Source organism: Xyrauchen texanus, chromosome 29, assembly GCF_025860055.1.
Source record: "Xyrauchen texanus isolate HMW12.3.18 chromosome 29, RBS_HiC_50CHRs, whole genome shotgun sequence".
NCBI lineage: Eukaryota > Metazoa > Chordata > Actinopteri > Cypriniformes > Catostomidae > Xyrauchen > Xyrauchen texanus.
In genome coordinates, this window is record NC_068304.1 from 14,291,097 (window position 1) to 14,309,299 (window position 18,203).

The window sequence follows — 18,203 nt, forward strand, 5'->3', positions numbered from 1 at the left end:
GTGCACAAAGCAAGGTCCATAAAGGCATGGTTGGATGAGTTTGGTGTGGAAGAACTTGACCTGCCCGCACAGAGCCCTGACCTACGGGGCCCGGGAAGTCACCTGTTGGGGAAAAAAAAACAATCCGTGGCGACGGTTTTGCAATCCATCCGCTCAGTTTATAAACTGTACTCACGAATTCTCAAACTGTTCCCTCGGTTTAACAAATCGTGCTCACGGATTAATAAACCGTACCCACGAGTTCCTAATCCGCGCTCTCAGATTTGTAAACCGTGCATTCAGTTTTTGCAATCTGTACCCACAAATTCATAAACCGTGCCCACGCTTTCGCAATCCGTTCCCACGGGTTTGTAAACTGTACTCTCGGATTTGTGGCTCCTCCCCAGTCTGTGCCGGCAGATTCAACCAGGCCATCTGTTACGGTGCGGGATATATAGTACGGTGTTTATAAACTATATTTTCTAAAAAGATTTCTCAAATCTCAATTAGCGCGTATGGGGTGGAATATACGATTTAATATGAATGACGTGTATCAAAATCTTTTGTTTATTTGTGATAATCTTAGCACTTTATTATTATTGTCTAACCTGTATTATGACTGATATGACGAATTGCTTTGTTCCTTTTTTGTAAGTTTTGGACAAAAGCGTCTTCTAAATAGCCTATGTAGCCTAAAATTTAATAATGATTATTATTATTAGAGTTTATAACTATAAATGAGCTCACTTAGTAATACAGTAATATGTTTGTCATAAAATAATTTATCAATGCTTTATTTTTATAGGCTATAACCTAACCTTTACGGGTTTGGATAAAATAGGCCTACATTTATTTTTGCTTAAAAATAAAGCATTCATAAATTATTTTATGATAAACATATTACTGTGTTAAGTGAACTCATTTATAGTTATAAACTAATAATAATAATAATAATTATTATTATTAGCCTACATTTTAGGCTACATATTTAGAAGACGCTTTTGTCCAAAACGCATAAAAAGGAACAAAGCAATTAGTCAAATATCAGTCATAATACAGATGAGACAATAATAATAAAGTGCTAAGATTATCACAAATAAACAAAAGATTTTTATGCACGTCATTCATATTAAATCGTATATTCCACCCCATACCCGCTACAATTGAGAATCACTTGAAGCATGCAGACGCAGTTAAGACAATTTTATGTAGGCCTATTACACTTAATACACATATAAAACAATATACAATAAGATTCGTTAACAACGAACGTTAAAAGCTTGTTCTTCGAAAATGAGGGCGAGCCACAAATATGAGAGTACAGTTTACAAACCCGTGGGAACGGATTGCAAAGCGTGGGCACGGTTTATGAATTTGTGGGTACAGATTGCAAAAACTGAAGGCACGGTTTACAAATCTGAGAGCGCGGATTAGGAACTCGTGGGTACGGTTTATTAATCCGTGAGCACGATTTGTTAAACCGAGGGAACAGTTTGAGAATTCGTGAGTACAGTTTATAAACTGAGCGGACGGATTGCAAAACCGTCGCCACGGATTGTTTTTTTTTTCCCAACAGGTGACTTCCCGGGCTCCGTACTGACCTCAACCCTATCGAACACTTTTGGGATGAACTAGAACTAGGGCTGGGACAACGATGACGTCGACGCAAAAAATACGTCGACGCAAAACATGTGCGTCGATTCGTCGGACCCAAAACAAAGATGGCGGCGCCGGCGAGTAGCTCTTCAGACTATCAGAAGTGCAAGGCGGCATGCACTCGTTCCTATAAAGTATGGGAATTCTTTAATTTAAAAGGAAACAATTCCGTGATATGTCGTCTTTTCAAAATGGAGATGGCCTTCCATTCTAGCGCCACGGCAATGCACCAGCACCTTAAGAGGCGCCACCCGGTTGCAGATGACAGAGCACCTTAAGTTTTTTTTCAACTCCCCACTTTGCACTCGATGTTGGAGTAGGCTATAATACGTTGTCGACACCTAATGTTTTCGCTTATAGCTATTAATAATGCGCTTATAGCTATGAATGTCGTGAAAAATACATAGAGGACACTGACAACGCGCTGACAGACAGGACCAAGCAGGTAACATTTAATAAAGTCTCAACTTTCAAATTTGGTCATTCAAAGAAAATTCAACCATAAATAGGCCTACTATTTTGTGGCTCTTTAATGTGTCGTGACAGATTGCCTCAGTTAAAGATGCTCGTGAACCGATCATCTTTTCCTTGGTTAATTTATAGCATCAAATAGGCTAAACATGAATGTAGCCTACATCAGAAGGACTATCGTTTTATCCGCGGAAAGATGTCAGTACAGTAGCCTACAATCCATTATTCAAATTCAAATCCACCGACGTTAATCTTCTATGGGCTGAAATATGTGCCACCAGAAACTGAATTTGAACCATTTATATTTGAATTTGAATGGCTAAACTTGAATAATTGCATTGAAAAACTGAATTTGAATCACATAATTTGAAATTGTATTGTTTAATTAAAATTGAATTTATTCAAAAACTGAATCTGAATTGTATCATTTGAAATTGAATTTATTCGTTTGGAACTGAAGTCCAATAAAATTTGATCCTCACTGAAAATTAAACTCTCTATATATCTTCACATTCACTTCTCACAATTCAGGTTCAGTTCTAAAATTCAATTTCAAGTTACTGAGACAGACATCCGGGTAGTTGGAGGATGAAGGAAGAGCAATCGAGCGCAGATCGATAGATAGCGTTCATAGGTTGGTTTCACGTGACGTCACGCTGCTGCATCGCGAGAGCGCGCAATTCAGATGGAGGACAGGAAGTGAAATAGCTGAGGATCTGCCGTCTGGCAAAATGCCAATGTTTTGTGTAGTTTACGGCTGCTCCAATCGTTCTAATCGAGAAAAGGGAAAGGGTTTTTATAGAGTACCGAAGATTGTCACTCATAAAGGTGAGAAATGTAAAAAGCTCACAGAACAACGCCGTAAAAGTTGATTTTTAACGTACGTCTGCGGTCGGGAGGAGCAGAGTCTGTTAATGTCCGTGTCTGCAGCGACCACTTCGTCGGAGGTATGTTAGCTAGCCAACGTGTTTTTTGTGTCTGTGTTTATATAGCATTAGGTTGTCATTAAATGCTCATTTACTTAGTAATGCTTATTAAGTTACCGGTAGTCTAATATGGACTTGATTGGGGCTTTTTAGGTTGTCCTAGCGCTTGTCTAATCTTTCGGAGTCTATTGTCCCATTGGAGTAAGGAGGAGGGAGAGGGATAATAATCAGTCAGTCCAGTACCTGAGCCCTCACACATGTAGTGTCCAATACCTGATCCCTGCTTCTTGGCTCTGATGATGATGATAAGTAAGAGGACATGGAGTAGTAGTACCTGAGCCCCGACACATATCAGTCTGTTAATATGTTTTCAACAAGTGTAATACTTTTATCCACTAGTCTAATTGTACTGGCTATATGTATTATATGTAATGAAATGGATTCTAATCTGTTATTGCACACCATGTTCTTGTTATTATAACAATTGTTGAAAAATCTAATCTTGTAAATAAACCACCATGTATAATTCTGTCTTCTCAATGGCATTTAATCTTTTCATTTAAATTATACAACAGCCAGAACTCACAAAGACCACACTCATAACAATAGTCAAAATGTAATCTTGTCTCATACAACCGTATTGATATAACAGCAATATCACACAGCCCACTTTCAAGAGTGCCTGGATCCTTTCATTACATTACACATGTGAGTTTGTAACTTGCTGTCCCAGTATTTCTGGAAGTATACCGTTTCTAAAAAGCCTAACATCATCCTAAAGTTCAAGATCGGGCAAAATCCTTTCAACAAAAATGTCATTGTGGTTCCACACAACAAAATCACAGTACTCAGCATCTACAATGTGAAGCTGTCCCTGAACTTGGTAGTAGTAGTCATGAGTCCGGTCCAGCATGACATTATCCCCATCATTGATGAGGCAGAAGCCCTTTTCCCCAGCACACAAGCGCAGATTGGCTTCATCTTGGTGAGAGTGTGGACACTAAAATCACAGAGAGAAGGACACGTGAACAATAGATTAACAAATATATTTTCTGCCTTTTTGCTCAGTTTAGGACTTGAGACACGACTCAGTCTCGAGATTTAGGGACTTTACTACAACAGAGACTGTAATATTACCTTAATCTTGCAGATGCCAGTTCCGTGACAGTCACAAGCAACAATCCCATCAGGGAGGACCCCATGTATGGCCACTTGGGGTTCAGCCAGAGACCACTGTCCATACAGGAGAAGCCTGCATGCTCCCGACCCATCAGCTTCTCATAGACTCCTCTGGCTTGTGCTTCATGTTTGCATCCATAACTGTACACAGTACACATGCAAAACATGAAAAGGAAATGATTACTTAGTATTGGATGTGTAGAGCCAGTTCAGTGATTTAAATGCCATTTCCTAACCCCTATACTTAGTTCTACTCCTGCATAACCATAGTCTTATAACCCTATAAGTAATAACTAACGTGCACCAAAGCAATGTGTTACTATACATTTCATTTAATATTCCACCAGTAAGATACATTTACTTAATAGACAAGCTTCTTTTTTATCCAAATTATACCCTCTGTTGTCAGTGTTTCTTTTTCTGGACATAAACACTGTTTACACGAGGCCTTACCTCTGCCTTACCCTAATTCAAACCCTAAATACCTTGTAGCGGCTGTGGTGAACCTATATGCTTCTGGGTAGCATATGGCCTTGATCAAGCTCTTGGATGGTTGCTGTGGGTTGGTCTTAATAGCTTGTTTCAGCTTGGAAGCAGTTATGTGTCCAGCTCTTTGCCTAAACCAAATCCTGCTTGCACTCTGACTTCGAGTTGCCCTCTCTACAGCCTGGACCTGGGACATGATGAGCTCTTCTAGGTGGAATACCTGGCATAGCTCTCCAAGCTCTTTGGGGGTAGCTGCAGAGTCTCTGGTGTTCTGTATTCAAGAACAGTTTTAGGAAGCATACTAGATTTGGGGATGAATTCTTTGTAGTAAGGCTCCCTAGCCATCAGTGCTGCACTCCTTGGACAGTTTTTGCTTAAAGTCTCAAAAAAACTAGCATATGTTTCTGACCCTCTCTTCACTCTTGGGCATGAAAGTGATTTCCCAACCTGGTTTTCAGTTGTCCTGCCATCAATAGAACGGTCAAGCTTTTTTTTTTGGCTTTAGCAGAGAAGTCGATCAGAGCTACTGGAGCAGCAGGAATCTGAAAATAAGTTAACACAAAGAAGATCATTAAGTCCACATTTCTGTGGTCCATAACCATAACATATCTATATGCAGTATAAATCTGGCGTTTATCCTATGGCTGTGAGCAAAACAGGTAAGGCTATCATCACAGGATTGAGATGCCAAACTGTGTTTATGTGGGTCTTTGCTGTCTTAGCTTCTCTTTGTCCAACAGGGAAATTGTGACTGACCACACTGTCACAAGCTACACATGTTAAGGCAGAATATAGAATAGAAATAATTTAATAATCCCCAACATTAGGTATGATGGAATATAATGAAAATCCCCTAAAAGAAGATGAAATGTAGGCTAGATGAAGACAAGCAATCTGCCTGATTAAGTAACCAAAGGGGCACAATATAAACATTAATTTAACATCATAATTTAGCCTACAGTTACAGTGTCCAAAAAATACAGTGTCACCTTACCTTTTTTACATGTGATGGCATCAGCCACTTGCACTGCTCTGTTGTGCAGGAAGCTGTATCGCTTTCTTTCGAAGTGTAAATGTGCTATTTTTGCGTTCTAGTCAAACGGAATTAACTAACTTATGCATTCAATTCAAATGAATAGGGCTAGTGCTATGGTGTAATTGCCCTGAAGTTTATGGCCTTACATTATGCTAGCACCTGCCAAACACAGCGACACATAACTTACACGCTTACTACTCTCTCTCTCTCTCCCTCTCAGTAAGCAGTAACGTTACTCTGACAATGACAACCACGAGAAGTTATCGGGAAAAAAAATCACACTGAAGACATGACCAGTCTACTTGGCGGCGGCTAACACTAGCTACGTTTGCAACAACATTTTCACCGGAGGAAGAGGCAAACGCTTAGAAATAATAAACACCAGGCAAAAATGTTGTTACAAGAGCTAGTAGGCTACCATAAAAACGTGGGATTATAGCTACTGTGTTTGCAACGTCGGGAGAAAGATTTAATTTCCCCTGTTTCTACAAAATAGCTATAACATTAACAACAGTTAAACAAAAGATCGTAAAAAATAAAAATTCATTACCGTATTTGTCCCAGCCGAATCCATGGTGGTGGTCAGGCAAGCACTTCTTCGTTTCATGGCGGGTAACGTACTGTGCTCCAAAACATTGGTGCTGATTGGCCCAAGAGGAGTCCTGTGCGCCAATGAACGCTATCTATCGATCTGCGCTCGATTGCTCTTCCTTCATCCTCCAACTACCCGGATGTCTGTCTCAGTAACTTGAAATTGAATTTTAGAACTGAACCTGAATTGTGAGAAGTGAATGTGAAGATATATAGAGAGTTTAATTTTCAGTGAGGATCAAATTTTATTGGACTTCAGTTCCAAACGAATAAATTCAATTTCAAATGATACAATTCAGATTCAGTTTTTGAATAAATTCAATTTTAATTAAACAATACAATTTCAAATTATGTGATTCAAATTCAGTTTTTCAATGCAATTATTCAAGTTTAGCCATTCAAATTCAAATATAAATGGTTCAAATTCAGTTTCTGGTGGCACATATTTCAGCCCATAATCTTCTCTCTCCTGACTACTTTGTCGGACAAAAATGGCGTATTATGATTGATTGATCAGATCGCCTGTCAATCAAACTCCCGGCAATTTTTTTTTTTTTTTACATTTTATACACCCCTACCCCCGATGAAACCGGTATTACTGGTGTTGTCACAATTCGATTAATCGAATCGAAATCGAATCGGACTGAAAAAAAATGAAACGTTAGATTAATCGATGCATCGAAAAAATAAATCGCTAGATTAATCGTTTAAAAAATAATCGTTTATCCCAGCCCTAACTAGAACGGAGATTGCGTGCCAGGCCCTCTCATCCAACATCAGTGTCTGACCTCACAAATGCTCTTCTGGAAGAATAGGCAAATATTCCAACAGACACTCCAAAATCTTGTAGAAATCCTTCCCAGTAGAGTGGAAGCTGTTATAGCTGCAAAGGGGGACCAGCTCGATATTAATGCCTATGGATTTAGAATGGGATGTCATAAAAGCTGCTGTAGGTTTTAATGTGTAGGTGTCTTAATACTTTTGTCCATATTCCCTGTTCCATTTCTGTTATTACAAAGTTTAGGTGACTGTACTATTATTCTAAAATGTGGAAAAAATATAAAAGAATAAGTGACCCTAAACTTTTGACCGGTAGTGTATGTCTGACAGAGAACAGTCAAGTTTATATTAACCCTCGAATGCAAGCAGTCGTACAGATACTCTATTTTCTCTTGATGTTTTTTAGGAGGCCGCTGATTATAAAAAAATCATGTAAATGTTGCAATGTTGTTTCAAAGTTATATTAAAGTCCACACAGTGCAAGTTTTGTAATCCATATTATGTTGGGGTGAGATTGTACAACTGTTAAGAGTTCACTGAGACACTTAAGTTTCATGAGTGTCTGGAATGTTCCTGCACATCTGTGTGTGGACGTCCTGAGAACATATGCTCATAGCTGCAGCCTGACAAGCTTTGACATTCCTGACAATGCTATGTGAGTTTTGCAGGCTAGGATTCAATCATTTTCCTGCCAAACATTTTTAAATATAGAGCATTTTATATTAAGAAATTTCTCAGTTTATCAGTCCCCTGTACTACTGTTGACCTCTGCATTTAAATGTTTGTTGTATTCTTTAATTTCTCTCTCCGTGTCTGAATGTGCATACTTAACTCACAGACATGCAGGAACATTCCAGACACTCATGAAACGTAAGTGTCTCTGTGAATTCTTAACATAGTATGCCAAATGAATGGTATGACCGAATCCAAAGTATTTATAAAACAGTAGCCCTTGCAATACTGAAATCCCATAGTGTCAAGTATGCACTGTATTTGATGACTGTTGCACTTCTCAACCAGTCAAACAGTATGTTCTTAAGGTATGCATGTGAGTAGTATGAATAGATTCCGAACATACCTCATATGGGGATGTGGGTATTGACCTGTGATCCGAATATACAGTATGACATAAGAACAGCAACAGTGAAAATAATGTACTCTGGTTTTCTTAAACAAGCCACATTTAAGCACAATGAACAACTTTCTTGGTATAAATCACAGATTCTTGAGATAAGGGACAAAACATGTCCTACATAGTCCTATGTTAAAACTCATGAATTTCATAATAATAAAAATACTGAAAAAGTTAAATCCTAAGGAAATGGAGGTCTCGTGGGCACCATGCAAGGGCCTGACGTGTGAACGGCGAGCTCTGCGCACTTTACTAGTTGTAACAATATTTGTGTCACAAACTAGTGATATTCGATACACCCTGATCCTTAATTGTTTTGGGAAGACAAAATGTCAAAGAATTCAAAATCATCGGGCTCTGGAGATCTGGAGAAAAAGACTCTTACCTGAAATTTCTGAAAACATCCAATAAAGATCCTGTGTTCATGAGGCGAGGAGTAAAAGAAGGCTTTCTTGGAAGAACCATAGCATTTTCTTGTTCCCAGACTTTGCGAATTCGACAAGAGAGAAACGTGATCGATTCAAGAAATGCAAGAAACAATTACATCAACGGAAGGTCGCTTTTGCACTGGTGTTCCCAGCCAAATTGAGAATAGATACTAAGGATGGCCGCAAAATATTTACATGGCCACAGCAAGCGACTTCTTTCATAAAGACAATCGAGTGAGTAAGCCATTTGGTGATTTTCATGTTGTTGCCTAGTGGGCCTGACTCAGTGAACATACACTTGGCTGTCCGAGGAAAATGGGCACTTTTTTAATTTCTTTTTAATTTCTCCGCCTAGCGGCTGGTCAAGGTTTATGGCATTAAATTTGTGCCACAATTCTGCGGGAAAGATGATATATTGAGCGCGCAAAATGATATTTTGAGTGCGCAAAAAATTGCTTTCCTTCACATCCAAGAGGATATTCTGAGCACACACAATTATATTTTGAGCGCACAAAAATATATTTTCTCAGTTTTGTAAAGCAATGTATCTTCCTGCAAAGATGAATTCATTTTGAGCAAACGGAAATCAAATTTGCACTGAATAAAGTTTGAATGTGAGCTGATGTCAACATTTGCAAAGAACATTTTTGCTACTCCATTGTTTTTTGCATGTGCATCTCACTCACTTTCTAAACTTGTACGCTCAGAAATGCTAGAAGAAGATGCAATTGCCCGTAAACAACAGGAGACAAATGTAAAAACTACAACAGTGGATGTGCATGTCAAGAGCGCGTGTGAGGAGGTCAGGAGATACCTCCATTTGTATAACTCGAGTCAGAAGGAATATAAAGACATCTTACTCCTGAAAAGAAATTGTCCGGTGTCTTGTAGCAGTTGTAACGCACATCGTCAATTGTGGCACATATAAAACTCCATAAAGGTTTTTCTGGTTAGCATGGTCCAGTTAGCCTTTGCTGTTAGATGTCATAACTGCACCAGAAAAGCATCTTTCTACAGTGATCGACATTTTAAACAATTTTTTGCATGCAAGTTGCAACATCATAAATATTTCGTTATATTACAGTAGTTGTTTTACCAGTGCCTGATTTTTTGTAGGGCTCTTAAAAGCGTGAAAATTGCAAAAAAAATTCCCTGTCAGCTGCCTGTGATATCACAGTCCTGGATAGTTGCTAGGGAAGGGTTGTGGTGCCATTAGCATTTTCCTGATCAGTGTTGATGTAATCTGTATATAAAGTAAAGATTTACTGTTATCTAATTGTGTGTTCTAACAGTTGTGTATCTCATTACATTTTAAATTACTTTTAAAGTATTTGAAGTACATCACTTGGATTACACATATAACTAACATATTATTAATGTGGAACACATTTAAAACATGAATTATGTTTACTTCCATTCAATTCGCTTCAAGACATTCATTGATCGACTGGAGTCATGTAGATTACTTTTATGATGCCTAAATATTACTTTTGGACTTTCAAATTGCTGGCACCATTTACTTGCATTATAAGAACCTGACTTAGTCTTACTCTAAAAATCTTCATTTGTGTTCTGATGAAGACAGTCATACACATCAAGGATGGCATCAGTTTAAATGAATAATGAGAGAATTTTCATTTTTGGGTGAATTATTCCTTTTAATTTTAACCTAGGATATTCCTTTAATAGAAGACATATTCTGTCGTTTAAGTTTTTCTAATCACTCTGTTTAATCAGAATCAGATTGAGCTTTATTGCCAAGTGTTCTCACGCACACAAGGAATTTAGGAGAAAAAAGTGCCTACAGAACATTACAGTGAGACTCAGAATATAAAACAAGGTAAGAGTTTAAATAGACAAACAAATAATAGGACATATAACATAGAATGGCGTATGTACATGTGCAAGGTAGGGGTATGTACAGTTGTTAAATTAAATATGTAAATTTACATGATTGCACTATGGTCAAGTCCTGAGGCAGTTTAAATGTTCATGAGGAAAATGTATTGTGGGTAAAAACTGTTCTTGTGCCTGGGTGTCCTGGTCCTCAGTGCTCTGTAGCGCCAGCCAGAGGGCAACAGTTCAAAGAGGGAGTGGGCAGGGTGTGTGGGATCCAGAGTGATTCTACCTGCACGTTTCCTGCAGCTCCTGTTGCAGGTTGAACTTCCTCAGCTAGTGAAGGAAGTCCAAACTCTGCTGAGCCTTCTTCACAATTGAGTCTATGTGTGTGCCCCACTTCAAGTCCTGAGAGGTTTTAGAGTCCAGGAACCTGAATGACGCCACAGTGCTGTTCATGATGGTGATAGGGGGAGTGTGGGGGCAATTCTCTTGAAGTCCACTATCATCTCCACTGTTTTGAGCAGGTTCAGCTTAAGGTTGTTGTGACTGCACCAGACAGCCAGCTGATCAACCTCCCATCTGAATGCAGACTCGTCACCATAACGGATGAGGCCAATGACCGTGGTGTTGTCTGCAAACTTCAGGAGCTTGACCAAGGGGTCCTTTGCAGTGCAGTCATTGGTGTACAGGGAGAAGAGCAGTGGAGAGAGAAAGCATCACTGAGGAGCACCAGTCCTAATAGTGAGGGTTCCGGATGTGAGTTTCCCCAGTCTCAGACAGTTAGCTGCAGCCTATCTGTCAGAAAGCTGGTGATCTATTGACAGATTGGGGTGGCATGGAGAGCTGGGTCAATTTGGTTGAAAGAAGATCAGGCATGAAGATATTGAAGGTTGAACTGAAGTCCACAAATAGGATCCTTGCATAAGTCCCAGGTCTGTTGAGGTGTTGCAGGATATAATGCAGTCCCATATTGACAGCATCATCCACAGACCTGTTTGCTCGGTAAACAAACGGAAACGGGGTACAGCAGGGGTCCAGTGACATCCTTCCGATAGGCCAAAGCCAGTCTCTCAAATTATTTCATGACCACAGATGTGAGAGCAACAGGTATGTATTCCAGTGACTTTGGGTTTTCTGGGAAACAGAATGATGGTGGAGCATTTGAAGCAGCAGGGAACATTACACTGCTCCAGTGATCTATTGAAGATCTATGTGAAGATGGAGGCCAGTTGGTCAGAGAAGACTTTCAGACAGTCAGGTGAAACACCATCTGGGCCTGAAGCTTTCCTAGTCTTTTGTTTCCAAAAGACTGACACACATCCTCCTCACAGATCATAAGTGCAGATTGAGTAGCAGGAGGGGCGAGTAGGGGGGTGCCAGGAGGTGTTTGTGTGTGTGTGTGTGTGTGTGTGTGTGTGTGTGTGAAGTGAAGATCAGATCGGGGAGGGGTGTGAGACTGGACTTTTCAAACCTGCAGTAAAACAAATTCTGCTCATCAGCCATTAGGTGACTTTCTACTGAGCGAGGGGAGGTGTCTTGTACTTTATGTTTTTCAGGCCTTTCCACACAGAAGCAGGATTCTTGGCTGAAATCAGTTTTTTCAGCATTTCAGAGTAACTTCTTTTAGCCATTCTGATTTCCTTAGTGTGTTCCTGGCCTGATTGTAAAATATTTTATCACCACTTCTGTAAGCATCCTCTTTGGCATGACGAAGACGAGTGTTCCTGTAAACCATGGTTTATCATTATTGAATGATAAAAATGTCATAGTAGGGATGCACATATACTTACAGAAACTGATATATGATGTCACAGTATCTGTGAACTCGTTCAGGTCTGTGGCTGCAGCTTCAAAAACACTTTGGCTGCAGTCAAAGCAGGCTTGTAGTTCCAGTTCTGCTTCATTCGTCCCCTCTTTACAGTCCTTACTACAGGCTTAGCTGATTTTAGGTTTTGCTTGTAGGTCTGGAGAAGATGAACCAGACAGTGATCGGAGAGTCCCAAAGCTGCACGTGGGACAGAGCTATATACATCTTTAACAGTGGTGTAGCAGTGTTCCAGTATATTTCTGTTACTGGTGGGGCATGTGATGTGTTGTTTGTATTTTGACAGTTCACGGGTGAGGTTAGCTTTATTAAAATCTTCCAGAATAAATGATAAGAGAGTCCGGGTGTTGTTGCTCATGTCTATGATGTGATCAACCAGCTGTTGCAATGCTAGGTTAATGCACGCTTGTGGTGGGATATAAACACTCACCACGAGGAAAACTCCCGTGGCGAGTAGAAAGGCATAAAGGTGTTGAAGAGCACTTCTAAATTAAGACAACACATCTTCAGTTACGCTGTTACATCTGTACACCAACTATTGTTGATGTAAAAGCATGTTCCATTAGTTAATGCACTTTGAACTAACATGAATTAATAATTAACAACTGTATATTTATTAACTAACATGAACAAAGATTAATTAGTGCTGTAAAAATATATATTGTTAAATGTTTGTCCATGATGCCTAATGCATTAACTTTTTTTTGTCATTAACAATATTTTATTGATTCCATTCTCAAATTTAAACAAACAGCACATGAATACACAGAATCAGCTTTTATCAATTATATGCCCCCTCCCGTCACCCAACATATGTACAGTGCATCCCAGTGGTCAGACATTGAATAACAACAGACACACATACAGGTATAAACAGACAGTCCAAAGAAAATAATCTGACATAAAAAAATAAATTAACCAACAAAAAAGAAAAAGGGTCCACATATTATTTCATTTACATATATTTAATATTTTTACCATAAGCACCCAAACTGCCCAGCCATCTATGTGACATCTCTTCAAAAGCCGCTACTCTGCCCAACTCTGTGCACCACTCATGAAATAATGGCGCACCAGCCGACTTACATCCCCTAAGAATAACCTGCCTGCCGATCATCACGCTGGTAGGGACCCAGTTTTTTAAGTTGATTCATTATGTTAATACCTGCCCCATCACCCAAAATACAAATTCTGGGGCAAAATAAAATCTGATTGCTCAAGACCTCTCAGATCAAATTCTGAACTCTTGACTAAAACTCAGAACCATCCTTTTGGAAAATTTAGGGACGTTCTGAATTGGAAAAATTATTTGTGAAGTAAATGTATTTTATTTTTCTGAAAATCCAAAGTTCTTTTGCAAGGTTTGGATTTGGGTTTGTCTGTAGTCATTATAATTTGCTGTTTATTAAAAGCATAGTCTATGATATGTCCTCATTTAGATTGTGAAGTAAAAAAAAAAGGTTTGATGGCACTTCTAATAGTGCATTTCTGTATTTATAAAGAACTTTTTTCTTTTTGCCATTTGTTTCTGGCCGAGTATTCCTCAGGCGACCACATGAGGGCACAGTTTCACACGTCTGCTGTGCAAATCCACATGCTGCATGGTAAAGTGCATTATGGGTATTTTGATGCAGAATGTGTGTGTAATTCTTTGTCATATTTACAAAAATACTTCAAAAATATGTTCAAGCCCTGCTGCACTGTTGCCATAGAGATTTGTGAAGTGATGTATTAATATTTAATGTGGTGTCAGATGTTACACACACACACACACGTTTGATTCACGGCATTTGTGAGAACATCTTGTGAACGTAGTGGTTTTTATATAGAGGTGATGATTTTTCTATACCAGAGTGTTTCAAATTGTGATGCCCACCCACAATGTCCACAAAAGCTGTTTTTCTCATGATTTGCTGCATTAGTAAGGACATTTTTAAACATTTGCATTCACATGTATAGCCAAACCTGGACACAGACTTTGACTAAGTGTCTCTGTAGATGTGTAGTATTGCAGAGGGTGGAGTGGAGGGTGTGAGCATGGTCAAGACACTAGAGCTGCAGTATTATGAGACGCAGCTGGAGCTGCGTGACTACAAGTTTGAGATCCTGAAAAATTAAGAACTGCTCCTGCAAACGCAAATCCAGTCCATCCAACGACAACTAAGAGGTGACACACACACACATACAGTAACATGAAAGGTTACTAACACACTAAAGATTCTGCACATCTGATCTACTGATCTAAAGCACAGTGTGTATGTGTGTTTGATGCAGAGCTGCAGGAGCAGGTTTTGTAATATGACGCCTTTGAGGACCCAGAGGAGCTGCAGGATTTTCAGGTGAATGTAAGTCCCGCCCAGAAACACCTACAGCAACACCTGAAGCAACTGGAGCATCAGAGGAGCGATTTCATCACGCAGAGCACAACTGAGAAACCAACGGGTACACACACATTGTGTTGAAATATTGAGTTGTTAGTGTGTATAGATAAGATAGAGAGATAATGTGTGTGTGTTTTGCAGGAGATGTGTGTTGAGGCGCACGAGCTACAGCAGCACTCAGTTGCAGTGTGATCTGAGCAGCACCGCCAACATCACGCCGCACAGCTGGTGAGTAATGCCCCAGTAACCATGGTAACTACAACCCACTGCATCACCACACAAAGTATCCCATAACGAGTCACAGTAACAGTACTGTAGGATCCCGTGGGCTGTCTGTGGGCTGCAGAGTTGCCATGACGACTGAATCTTCTATCAGACCCAGAGTCCAGTAGGGGTCACAGTCATATTCCCATAATTCCCTGTGCTTGTGCTGCCTGAAATTCATTTCTGGAATGGAGGGGAGGGGGTATAATTCCCCCCTTACATGGCTCATATGGGGGGGATTTATGCATTTCTGGGGGGTAATAAAACTCATAACTCTAAAACATCAGACATTTCTCAACAAACTCACCTAAATCTCATGTGGGTTGTACTTATATCAATTCCTGTAAAGGACAGAAGGATCCAGGGTCAGAAATGAACCTTACCATTTAGATGCATTATTTGATTTCCAGGGGCATTTTTTAATTTTATAAGGGCACTGTCAGTCCTTTTATGTTATCATTTAAAAAATTAGTTCAGTTAGAAAAATGGCATGTTTCAATAAAGACAATATTGCTTGATCCGTACATTGCATATGTGCATTGTTTCTGAAACAAAACTTTTTTTTCTCATTCACATATTTCCAGATATTTTGGATGATGGCCATTTCAGTTAGGATGCTGCATCTGTAGACAGCAGAAAGAGAGATTGCATATAAAGTTTGGAAAAGAAGAGTTCATGTGACATGATCAAACAGTCCTGCAGGTATGTGTGTTTGTGTGTTCAGAAGCGAGAGAAGAGGAAAGTTGAGGATGAGAAGAGGAAGCAGTGGGTGGATAGAGAGGGGGAGCTCATCCAGAGAGGTAAAAATTGTGTTGTAAAGATGCCTTCAGTATCGGGATGGCAAGTATAAGAAATTTAACAACTCCATTTCCATAATGGTTCCATTAACACATCTTTAATACTAAACAAAAACAACCCTAACAACCTTTTTTTAGATTAAAGTACCATTTTAATGATGAAAGTGTTCCGATCTAATTACATACTGTCATATGAAGTCAGGAAATTCACTGATGAAAGTCTCACAAGTCTTAAGCACTCATAACAAACTAAAGACTATGCTTGGTTTTTCTGCTTGCCGTGTTGCGCACAGTCAAGTGTTCAGCCTTTCAAAGTTGACCATGACCTCACACGGACGTGTCCAATGCATGTGTACAAAGGCTGCTTTATGACAGTCAATCGCAGACGAAGTACAGACGTGGACTGTCCACGTGTCTAGAAATAGTGGGTTACACGCAGAAAGTCTACATCTGTGCTTCGTTTGCGCATGCGTCTACCATTGACTGTCATAAAGAGTATCAGAAAGCTGTAGACTGTGCATATTACAAAATATACCATGAAAATGCATTTCATAAAAGTTTCATAAAGTAATAATAATAATAATTTCCTGTCCCAATTCAATATGTTTGTTTTTGTGTGTTGTTGCATTTAGAGACATCAGGGTTAGAATGTTTTAAAGACAGCTCATGTGAGGCCAGTATCCCATGACTCCAGCTGCGATGACTCCTCCCAGGCCCTGTCAATCATCAGTCTGGAACCGCAGAGCTCCACCCCCTGCAGGAAGGGGTGGAGTCTGAAGCAGCGTGTCATCCCGGTCCAGATGCTGTTGCCTGCTGGAGGTGCAGGAGCAAACCCTGACAGCCTTTACCACCTCCACCTCCTCCTGTCCTCCACCCATCCCCCTCCATCATTCTCCACCCATCAGTGAGAAGCTACCAATCAAAAACAGTCTGGAGCAGAATACAGGTGAATCACAGTTACAGATAGATGTATGTTCGACTTAACTGTGCCTCGTTTTACAGATCTGGGAGATTAGCAAATTATGAATAAGCTGTCGTCATCAGAGCTTGTGCAGCCGTTTTGGGGAAACTGCAGCCGCTCGCACCACTTTGGTGGTCATATATTACATGATTGAAAATCAGACAAATTGTCTAATGCATCCTATCAAGCCAGGTGATGATCGGTCTGCAGAGCACTGCATTGAGTTAAACACACCAATTCTCACCTCATTCAAACTTTAGTTATTGTGAAACAGCTTTTAAACAACATTGAACTTATTTTATGTTTTTGAATGTAACGTTTTTTTATTATTTGAGTGAATTATACAAAACATGTCAAGCACATCCAGGTAAAAACCTTATATTTCATGAGATATTTCATGAGATTCACTCAATTGTGCATTCAAATAACGCAAACATGCACACGGTTGTGTTGCAGGGTCAATGGATGAGCTTTTAGCGTCGCTGCAGCACGGACAGAAACATCTGTGAAAGGTCACGACCGCCACAGACAGCAGTGATGTCAGAGATAGCCTCATGTCAGCCATCCGTCTGGGCGTGATCCTGAAGAAAGTCCTGCCCCCTACACACGCCACCTCCCACAACACAGACTCTTGAGCTGGAGCGAAGCATCAAAGCTGCTATGATGAGGATGAAGATCTCAAATGACTCTGACGATGAAGAGGGCTCAGACTTGCCATATGGAGACTGGGACAGTTAAACAAACGACAACCTTAACCATCTGTGATCTGAATGCTGCTGTTCAAAGACTAACGGTTAGAAAGCCGAAGGTTCAGTCATCGGCAGTTCCTGGTGTAAGTCATTCAGGGTATGAAGAGAATTGCTAAGAAAAGCTCGAACACCACCCAAACAGGTTATAAATGCCACAGGTTGGGTTTCTGCATTGGGTGTCTGATTGTAGGTGATTTATTAGTCATATTTAAAGGAAATCGCTTTGGGGTTTGGCAATGAAATGTGGCATAAAAGAACAAAAATTAAAATTATTAACCATGAATTTGGCTGTTAAGGTGAAAAATAGACAAATATTGCACTGAACATTTTAAACTATCAAAGCACAACAAGTTAATTTACATCTCTCTTTCATCTAATTTCTGATGAGTTCTAATACATTTTTTAATTGTAAAAAAAAAAGGTTTGAGTAAAATGCTGAAGTGCCTGATCAGGATTAGAGTCTGTTTCTGTGGCAAGTGATTATCAACGTTTACAATGACATTTGTTTCATGAGAAAATCTACAACTATATAAACTCTGAGAATGTTGTGTTAATTTAAAAGTTTCAGAGTAAAGCTTTTAAGACCTTTTTAATGTTTGTGTATATATGGGGTGGAAGCAGGAAATTATTTTCTGAGATTTCTTCAATTGTTTGAGTTCTTGTGCTGGTTTGTGCTGCTCTTGCTTTCGCCAGTCCATGAGAATTACACTGAGTGTGAATTTT

The 18,203-nt window shown here is 39.6% G+C and overlaps 1 long non-coding RNA gene across 1 annotated transcript; it reads left to right on the plus strand.

Moving 5' to 3' along the window:
* The first annotated feature begins 14,347 nt into the window (after positions 1–14,347).
* On the plus strand, positions 14,348–15,970 carry LOC127622646 (uncharacterized). Its single transcript, XR_007967988.1, has 4 exons — positions 14,348–14,495; positions 14,603–14,770; positions 14,851–14,937; positions 15,558–15,970. It is a non-coding gene; the product is annotated as an uncharacterized LOC127622646 (long non-coding RNA).
* The last annotated feature ends 2,233 nt before the right edge of the window (positions 15,971–18,203 follow it).